Here is an 11,062-nt window from a genome sequence, read left to right as displayed (position 1 = left end):
CGTCACAAAAACTCAACGTGTTGCAAGCAGTAATGTTTGCAACAATACTATCGAACTGCTCGATCGTGACGTCGTGATCAACATACGCCAAATCCAAAACCTTCTGCAGAGCCTCCCTATGGGGTTCTGAATTCAACAGCAGAGATAACACGGAAATCTTGGATGGCGTTTGTAGAAGCTGGTCTACAACATTGTACTCACTCTTCTTGATGAGCTTTAGCATCTCATCAGATTCTTCATTCATAATGCCTCTCGGGCCAACTGAAGAAGTAGGAGCCTTTTGTACAGAGGGGGAGGGTTGTTCGGCAACAGCAAGTGCCGGATTCTGAATATTAACAGCTGTCCCAACAGGACGCTCAACGGTATCAGAAGCAACAGGAGCCTTGGGAGGTGCAGAGAATACTCGACCACTACGGGTCAACCCGCTCACATCAGCGATATTGGTCACAGACGTTGAAGGCAAAGGCACTTCTACCCCATCCTGCACAGCAACGGAATTGTATCTGAATGGTACAACTTTGTTTGAAGAATAAGGCACCGGGCCTGCAGGCTTGATCACCAAAGACGGAGAGACCTTCGGCTTGCTGCTATCATAGCGAATAACAACAGGCTCGGGTAACTTGAACACAGGAGAAATAACATTAACCTCCGGTTCATCCTCATCGACATTGCGATTCTGGAGAATCTCAATGGTACCCTCATCCAGCAATTCTTGAAGTTCTCTTCGTACCTGATTGCAACCCAAACGATTAACCGAACAGATGCGGCACTTGTCGTGGTCATGCTCCATGTGGCTGTACTGACACAGCAACCGATGTAATTCGACCAACGATTGTCTAATATGGCTTACATATTTGACCTTGTACTTCCCAGGGCACCCCTGGACCATATTAACAGATTTCCCGTGCGCGGGCAATGGGTTCTTGGTAACATTCGGGCTCGAGTCTTCAAAACTCAGAATACCGCATCGCATCAGATCTTGCACTTTGGTCTTCAGCTGAAAACAGTTCTCTACATCATGGCCCGGAGCGCCAGAATGATAGACACAGTGCAGGTCAGGCTTATACCACCACTGAGGGTTGACTGGTATAGCCGGAGGATCTCTTGGAGTAATCAGCTTCCGCTCTATTAGAGAGGGATACAACTCTGCATACAACATGGGAATCGGATCGAAATTGATCTTCTTCCTATCATAGTTCATGTTGCCTTGATTACTGGTACTACCACAAGGCTGGTAGGCCTGTTGCTGTGGACGAGATTGTTGTTGACGATACTGTTGAGAAGATTGTTGTTGATTGTGTTGCTGCTGCTGATATTGCTGATGTTGTTGATATGGAGCACTGTCTCTGAATACAGGTGCTATATGAGCCACCTGGTGCTGATTGCTGTTATGCCGTGCTGGCTTCCTCTGACTAGAGGGTCTCTTGGATTTGGCATGAGACTGCACAACATGTGCCTCCCCATCCTTCTTCTTAAACGCCCCATACCGTTTAGAAGAAGAGCTCTCATCTTTTGCTAAACGTCCTTCACGGACTCCTTCTTCAAGACGCATCCCCATGTTCACCATCTCGGTTAAATCAGAGGGAGCACTTGCAACCATCCGCTCGTAATAGAATGAGCTAAGAGTCTTTAAGAAGATCTTAGTCATCTCTTTCTCTTCTAGCGGTGGAGTAATTTGAGCAGCCAGCTCTCGCCACCTCTGGGCGTACTCCTTGAATGTTTCCTTGTCCTTCTGGGACATGGCCCTGAGCTGATCACGGTCAGGCGCCATATCAACGTTGTACTTATATTGCTTGACGAAGGCTTCGCCAAGATCGTTGAAGGATCAGATATTAGCACTGTCCAAACTCATGTACCATCTGAGCGCAGCACCGGACAAACTGTCTTGAAAATAATGGATCAGAAGTTGATCATTATCAGTTTGGGTAGACATCTTCCTGGCGTACATGACCAGGTGAGCAAGAGGACATGTGTTCCCTTTGTATTTTTCAGAGTCAGGTACTTTGAATTTAATCGGTATCTTGACACCGGGAACAAGGCACAACTCGGCAGCAGACTTGCCGAAAAGATCTTTACCTCTGAGGGTCTTCAATTCCTTCCTCAGCTCAAGGAATTGGTCATTCATGGCGTCCATCTTCTCATTAACATCCGGGCCCTCAGACGGCTCGGAATGATAGATGGTGTCGTCTACCCTCGGCATGGTATGCACGACAGGAGGAGCAGCAATAGGGACCGGGCTAGATGCCGGCATATGAGCAAAAGTTGGTGCAGGAAGATCAGGCATAAAACCTGGAGGCATACCCCAAGGAAACCCGGCTGGCATTGCGTGAGACGCGAAATGAGCACTGGCTGGCACAGTCGAAGTCACAATCTCTGAGATAACTGTCCTCTGGACAAGAGTGGCAGGCGGTTGAGTAGGCTGATTCTGAGCAGCAAGAAGTTGCTCCATCAAAGCGCCACGTCTGGCGACCTCTTCTTTCAATTCACGGTTCTCTTGCTCTAGCTGATCCATAACTCTTGCAGAATTGGCTCGAGTATAGTACCGGTGAGTCAGCTTGTCTTCAAAATAAATGAAGAACACAGAGTTAGGACAAGAAGACCAGAAACAAGGTACCTGCTTATGCAAAATGATGCATGAAATGCTCGTGCATATGCTTTGTTTTATTTTCAAGGAACCCTTAGGGTATTATTTGCAATTTTTGAATTTTTAAAGCATTTAACTTCATTATGGAAAATATCTCATTCAATATAATCGAGACAAAGAAGTACAACATTTTTGATCATATTACAAAGAGAAAAGGAAAATAACATCCTATGGATCCCTAGAAGCTCGGGACGTTGGAAGACGAGAAGCACACAACTTCTTGATCTCTCTCTCATAGGCAGCTTCCATATCTGCTTTCTCCTTAGCCGGCTGATCATACTTCCTCTTCCAGAACTTGGAAGACTGAGGAAGCAAGGAAGTCCACGTGTCGTTGGGATCATCGATCACCCGATGCTCGAGAAATTCAATCAGAGTGTCCTTCTCCTTAAGCTGCTGAAGCAATTCTTCTCTTTCACGGATCCAAGCACGTGAAAGGTCTTCTTCTCTCAACTCCTCTACGCTTTGGGTAGGGAGGGTTGAAGGCCCAGCCACATCCAACGGTGTAGGTCTCGGATGATCATATGGCATCAAGTACACGGTAGCTCTCTGTCTGACCCAAGAGGTATAGGGCTCCAAAGCAATGCAATTCTTCAGGCCCAATTCGTTCCTACTCTTCTTGCAGATCTTGCGCCAAGCGCGGACAAATCTGGCTTTCAGGCCTTGGGGATCTTTACCCTCCTGAAAGAACACACCTTCTAACAGAATGTTATGAGGTTTATCCTTTAGGGGGAACCCAAGCTGACGTCGTGCTAGAATAGGGTTGTAGCTGATCCCACCACATGTACCAAGAAGAGGCACATTAGGGAATTCACCACAATAGTCAATGATCTGCACAGTATCATACACGCGATCATACCAAGAGATATCATCATTAGTGAGAGACATAAGTCTCTGAGACCACCGTAGACATCCCTTGTTCTCTTTGAAGGCAAGAGTCTGCGGCAAGTGCGAAATAAACCACTTGTACAGCAAAGGCAGACAGCAGACAATAACTCCTCCACCTTTTGCATTCCTCAAATGCAAAGAGACATAGGCATCACCCAACAAAGTCGGAACGGGATTAAGAACCGAGAAGATCCTAATGGCGTTCATATCCACAAATTTGTCGAAGTTGGGAAACAACACCAATCCATAGATGAGCAGCACAAATAAAGCCTCAAAGGCATCCTCACTCATGGCCTTCCCATTGATGGTAGCTTGGGCGACGAGGAACTCGGAAGGAAAACCCTGAATTCCACCTTTGGTAGTCAGATTAGCTTTAATCAAAGCTTCATCTATGTGCAACAAATCTGCAACCTCTCGAGCGGTCGGAATACTCTCTAGGCCACTGAACGGCACCTGATCCAGAATCGGAATCCCAATAAGATGAGAATACTCCTCCAAAGTAGGCAGCAACTGGAAGTCCGGGAATGAGAAGCAGTGATACAGAGGATCATAAAACTGAGCCAAGGTACTCATCAGTCCCTCATCAACCTGAGTAGTCAACAGAGGCAGAAGCTTCCCATAGCGAGCTTTGAAACCCAAGGGATCTAATACATAAGATGTCAGATTCCTTAACTCTTTCACATCAGGCTGTCTAAAGCTGTACTTCTTTGTATGTCTTTTTGGTCTTTCCATGTCTGAAAATTTTGCAAATAAACCCTTTAAGTTCCTTGAAAATTTTCTCTTTTTCTAATGACATGAATGCAGATGAATGCATGAATGCATGAATGCAACAATCACACTCAAGGATCAAGCAAGTCACACCAGACAAAGGTCGTGGGAAAGCTCGTTGTATCCCTAATATCAATCATCCATTTTGGTGGATTTAGGTTTTCACCTTATCGACACCCAAGTTCCATTGATATTAACGGTACATGAACCGGCTCTAACATCCTTAATATCAATCATCCATTTTGGCGGATTATGGTTTACACCTTATCGACGCCCAAGTTCCATTGATATTAACGATGTTTGAACGACTCAACCACGAATCACGGGTTTGCTGAGAGTCACGAGCATGGAGTCCTGGTTAAGAACCACCCAAAGGGAGTGTACTAGGGTTTAAACCTGCCAGACATGTTCTACCAGAGGTTCTCATAATCATCGTCCCATCTCTCGGATATTATCGGAGAAACGAATACTCGTATTCCAAAAATATTCTCGAGAGAGACTCTTATGAATGTAGTATCGCGTAACAATCGCATCAGATCTTACATCTGAACGACCTCCGCACTACGTCCTAAAATAGGCCAAGATGGGCTTGGTAAACTACGGTCCTTGGCTTCTAAGGCACATGATTGAACGAATAATGCCTAACCACAAATGACTTGTGTGACATTATTAATCCAACATGACCTCCACCAAGTGAATGGACTCGCAAGTCAACTGGCTAAGGAATACTCCACACCAGTCAACAAGACTATGCCATTCTCCTATCCTAGAGTGCACTCGAGTTCGGGTATAGAACTCATCTCATAGAGATCACCAAAGCAAACAACAATTGTATATCAAGCAATTCAAACATTACAATCAATACAGTTATCCCAAATTGTACAAAAATATGTCAAATGACACATAAACAAATATCATACAACAAGGGTGAAAAGTAGGCAATACCACCAGGGAAGGTCTAATGTGGTCCCCAGCAGAGTCGCCACTTTTCTGTAGCGGTGTATTCGTCGCTATATGATTTATTGGTTAAACCATAAGCAAAGTATACAAAGAATCGAGTCGCCACCGCACTTTTATTTATCCTAAGGATTGGTTAAAAAGCGAACAAAAACCTAAGAAGTTTTACACGTAGAAAACTAATGAAAAGATCAGAGAATCGGGGTAAGGGGTAAATTACGCAATGGGAAGGTGTTAGGCACCCATCACGTCCTAGGTACTCCTAGGGAGCCCTTTTCACAATTGTTGTATGAAATGTTATTTGTTATGAAATATTTGTTGTGCAAACATGAATGGGATGATGAGAAAAGAATGTACAATTTTTATTATTTTTGTGTTTGAACGGATGAACCCGTTGCCTACGTACCTTCCATCAAAGGTAAGGATCAAAACGCCGTAGTTCGGCTAAAAGATTTCCAAAAATTAGTGAGTTCATTTTAAAACACAAGCATTAAGGCTTTTCATTACCAATGGGAGAAAACTCAACCTGAATTCAACAATCCACCATGCGAGGACGGCTTCGACGTACTAGTGGGGTTAACCCTGTTTTCAGTACGGAAGTCTTACAATCGACTCACTAAGGATAAGGTAAGATTTACATCAACCACTATGGTAATTGAAACCTATGGCCAATGTATGAAAACATATTAACAACGGACGAAGCCACAGAATAATTGAATGTGTGAAGTTAATTGATTATGAGTATTCACAAAATATGGTCAAGGTATGATTAAGATTGATTCAAAGAAGTGTTATGAAATGGGATTGAAAAGTCAAGGACTTAGGGTCCAGGTTTCTAATTTGAAAAGACATGAGGATGTTTGCACAACAAGTCAAAGTTTTTGAATTAACCATGTGAAAAGGTTTAGGATAAATAGGGTATGGATGGTGGAGTGTAAAACTTCCTAGAAAGGTTCACCTCTTGAGATCATATAGAAGATGATTCAAGTGTGTCCTTAGGAATAAGCAACGAGCAATAACAAATAAAAAGCAAGGTGATACCGGATGCCATCAATGGACTTATACCAATTGTAACACCTCAAAATTTGCCCTCCTCTCTTGGGACTAGCATATCATATTGCATAACATTTTTAGGTCATTAGGCATTGCATATTGCATATCATGTGGTTACATTGTGCAAGTCATCCTCACAAGTCTTGATCAGAAGATGGGAGGTCATGTGCAAGCTAGGGTTTCATTGGACTGGTCATCAATCATCTGAGGATGTGGAGGTCCAATTTAGGGTTTTGTGATTCTAAAAGGATATTGGTCTTCATCTTGATTACAATGATTCATTATCATCATCATGGTTTGTCATCATCAAGTGTTGAAGCAAATTCCTTGAGATTAGGGTTTTGACCACTGGTCAACCCTAATCAGTTGTATTGGGCCAATCAGGGCATGATCAGGAGATGGGGTCTATGAGTGATATGGGGATCATCCCGTGATTTTATGGAGATTATTGAGGCTAGGGTTTCACCCTTGAGCCATTTCATCAGAGGATTGGGGCTCAGTTGGATCAATGCATTGCCAGATTCATCTATCAGTTGAAAAAGTCAACTGTGGTCAACTGTGCTTGATTTTAATGGATTTGGAGGTGGAAATGAGTTGGATACACTTCATTCATGTTGGAACAAGTGTTATTTGACATGTCAAAGCTCAAGAATGGAGAAAATCAAGTCAGAACAAAAACTGCCAAAAATAGAAAGTGACTTGTAATGGAAGTTTCCAAAAATGGAAAGTTTTTGACCTCAAAATTACATGTTGAAGAAAGTTTCAAATGAAAATTTGTTCAACATGAAAGTTGTAGATCTTGGTCTCACCTTTCCAAAAAGTCCAAGAACTTGAAAATCCCATGTATGGTTGGCAAGTTATGGTCCCATTCATTTCTAATATGTTGTCACTATTTTGTGAATTTTTGAAGTGAATGCATGTGTTGGTGCTATGAATTGGTTTGAAAAATTGTGTCTGGATTTCTTGATTTTCATTGGCCTAGTTCCTTTGGTCCAATTGAGCTGAAAATTGACATGCTATACCTTGATTGTGTCCTGTTTAGGTGTGAATTATTTGAGGATTTTTGGAGTTGTTTTGGTATGCTTTTTATTGAAGTCATTCTGTTTGGACTTTTGGTGTTGTATTTGACCTAGTTTGTACCAAATTGTGCATGAAATGATATTGGTGAATGGTATAAGCATGGGACCAATTGCATTTGCTTTTGAATGGTTTTAATTTGGTTTTGGATTGGTTTGGCTTGCTGTTTAGATTTTTTCTCCCTTTTGGACCCTAGGCTTGGCCTAGTGGTCTAGTTTCTCACATTTGGTTTGACTTTTCAGGATGAAATGCACAATGCTCAAGGAGAATGCTTCAAGTCAATTAAATTGAGATTGTTTGATGTTGAGAACTAATTTGACTTTGTTTTGTAGGTTGTGATGCTTGAGCTTGAGCTTATAGCTTGCACTTATGCGCATTAACCTGTGTTGTCTGTATAGATTAACATTTGCTGTTTACTGTTGGTTTGTCTGAGTACTGATGATACTTGATTGATTTCAGGTACATTTAGTCGCTTACAGTTCTTTAAGAACTAGCTTGCTGCTGCTTGGTTTTTAAACCACTTGAGGTAGGACTTCTATTCTTCATGTAGTCTGGAAGACCTGGCCTGTTACTTGGCCAGGCAACTGTCTGAAGTCCTCCTTAAGAGGCGATGTTTGTGGTTGTTTACATTTGTGCCAAGCAGGTAAAGACCTCTATGAGGCGATTGGTGGATCAAAGGGATATGCAATCTATCCCCCACTATTCTGTGAGTCGTCCCTCTGCTCACACGGCTGTGTGTTGATGCATTGGGACACAAACCCAAGATCCTGTGCTGTTGCACAATCGAGTCAGAGTCTTGAGCGTAGAAGGGTCCCTCCATTCTGGACCCATGCTCCTTTGTCTGAAGCTCTCCCTGGTTAGGGATAAGAGCCGTGAAGTCTAATCTTCACTCATCTTTCATCTGCTTCACCTTAGCCCCGTAATGGCAAGGTTAAGAGCGAATACTACCCATGTACAGATGACTTGCTTCGGCAGTCAAATCCATTGTTTGAGCCTCACTTGACTGGTTATAGTGTGTGCTATGTGAATACTTGCTTGAAATGCTTGTTTTGATCTGTTGATGCTTGTATGCTTGCTTTCTTCCTGGATAGGATTAGCTTGCAGTTGTGCAAGTAGGTAGAAACCTCAACGTAGGGCAATGATGCATGACAACACTAGGCTCGAGTCCAGCTCCCTGGTAGTGTGTCTTCCCTTGGTTTCTGGCTAGATTTTCTTTCCCTTTCAAGGGGAACTACATTGCCCTGATCCTCGTTCCAGACGAGGTATGTAGGCAGGAGACCGTGCGAGGTCTCTCCGGGCACCCTTTTCTTTTTTGCGTGTGTTTTGTTTGGCAGCTATCAGGCTCGAGTTCCCGACTCCCTGTTAGTCTGTGTGTGCCGTTTCTTCTGACGTCTCAGCGTCTCTTCTGGCTTGCTTGATGACTTGTAGGCTCGAGTTCCCGACTCCCTACTAGTTTGCATGTCCTTTTTCCCTTTCAGGGGAACTACATCTCCCTGATCCTCGTTCCAGACGAGGTATGTAGGCAGGAGGTCGTGCGAGACCTCTCCGGGCACCTTTTTTTCTTTTTTGCGTGTGTTGGCTTGTTATCTGCTTGTGTGCGTTTTGGTTCGGATGCCGACGTAAGTCCAGTGATTGGCGGTCGGGCTCCACGTTTGCCGTTTTGTGCGCGTTTTGGTTCGGATGCTGATGTAAGCCCAGTGATTGGCATTCAGGCTCCATGTTTGCCTGTGTGTTTGTTTGTTTGTTTGGCGTGCGTGAGCCGAACTACAGTGGCTCTGATTCTCGTTCCAGACGAGATATGTAGGCATGGGACGCGATGTCCTATCGAGCTCCCTTCTCTTAACCCCACCTGCGTTCCCTGTGTGTGTGTGATGTTTTTGCAACCTTTTCTTTTCTTAGAACGTGGATCCCTTCGAGTACGACGGACGTGAGGGGTGCTAATACCTTCCCCTTGCGTAACCGACTCCCTTACCCTTTCTCTTTGGTCGCGAGACCATTTCCTTTCCAGGTTTCTCTGAGCGTTTCCTTTCCCTATCTTGGGATAAATAACGCGCAGTGGCGGCTCTGTGTTGTGTTTTTGTTTCAGCCCGCTGGTTGTTTTTCGCGGATGCGACAGTTGGCGACTCTGCTGGGGATCTGTTTCGGATGTAGACCTGTGCTGGTCCATCTTCCCTAAGCGAGTTCTTCCTAGCGTTCTAGGATAGTTTAGGTTGCTTGTTTTGCTTTATTTATTGCGGTTATTATTCTAACCATATATATTTGCATAAATACTTGCATGCATCATACTATCATTCTGCCATCCTCTGTGCAGGTGGTTCCTCTGTTTGGGGTGGGTGTTCTGAGTGGGGCTAAAACCCAGGCCCGAGTATACACCTAGGATTAGTGTGGTCTCATGTTGCCTCTTTCATGTTAAGTCAATATGTGCCTGGCAGCATGATGTACCACAAGCCGGACGAGGTTCATTTGATAGTGCTTGCCTCTGTGGATATTCCACTTTGGTTGAGTTACTTCATCTGAACTGTTGACTCTGGTGACCGATCATTTCCCGGATCTTTGGTTTAGACGATCTCAGGAGAGCTACAATGGCACACCCGAAAGGGCAAACCCATTGAGTATCTTTGCCCGATTGTCGAGACTATTATCCGCCTTAGGATAACCTGTTTAGAATTTACCTGTGAGGGGAGGGTGATTCTTTCAGATGCATGTTCAGATGGTGACTCAGATGGTGACTTTTTGTTCCGTGGATCAGAGTCATATTTATCAGTCGGATTTATGGTCATTTATTGCCGAGACGCCGGAGTGCTGTCCGAGTTATTTATCAGTGGGGATCCGTTTATTTCAGGATTCCCCGGGCCGATTTTATCAGTGGGGATCCGTTTATTTCAGGATTCCCCGGGCCGATTCAGACGAATGTGGGTATTTGCTCAGAGTTGGTTTGGTAATGATGATGTATCTATCTTCCGTTTATTTCGGGACCCTTGAGTCGGATTTGTGGTTACCTATTCCCTCAGATGGTTGTGATCAGTTCAGAAATCAGGGCTGTGATTCAGAGCAACGAATGATCAGATGACTTGGAGGATGGCAATCCAGTGCATTGCATACATCTGCATCATTCTCATTTTGCATTCATCTGCACCAAACCTACGTCTAGCCATGTGGGGAGTATTATGGATTGAGAATTTGGTTGAGAGACATCTGAATGTCAGAATGTTATTGGAAAAATATTATCTGTCTCGATGAAACCAGAATCAAAGGACAGAATTTTCCTCATATGGATAGACGTTGCATTCATGCATATTAACCCGTTTGCTGTTTTGCAGGAATCATTGCTCGCGCTCGTAGAGTTGTACCTTTGCATTCAACCCGTCCTCACAGATACTTCACCAGACGCAATACTCCTCGACTGATGGATCTTCCGAACACAGACATTCTCGAACTGAAAGAGATGGTGAGGGATTTGTTCAGTGTTGTGCAAGGGCTTGCCTTGGGGCAGAAAGCCATGGCCGAGAGATTAGAAAGGATTGAGGGCTGGATGATCAAGGAGAAAGTTCAGGGAAAGGCTCCGTCATCCGAAGTAACAAATCCCTCTGGCTCTATAGTGAAGAAATCCCTTGACAGTGGTCAGCCCAAGAAGAAGGTTGAATCAGGTGGTGCGCAGACTAGAAGAGAATGCGGTAA

This window comes from Lathyrus oleraceus, chromosome 1 (assembly GCF_024323335.1).
Source record: "Lathyrus oleraceus cultivar Zhongwan6 chromosome 1, CAAS_Psat_ZW6_1.0, whole genome shotgun sequence".
NCBI classification, from domain to species: Eukaryota; Viridiplantae; Streptophyta; class Magnoliopsida; order Fabales; family Fabaceae; genus Lathyrus; species Lathyrus oleraceus.
Note: the sequence above shows the minus strand (reverse complement) of the source record.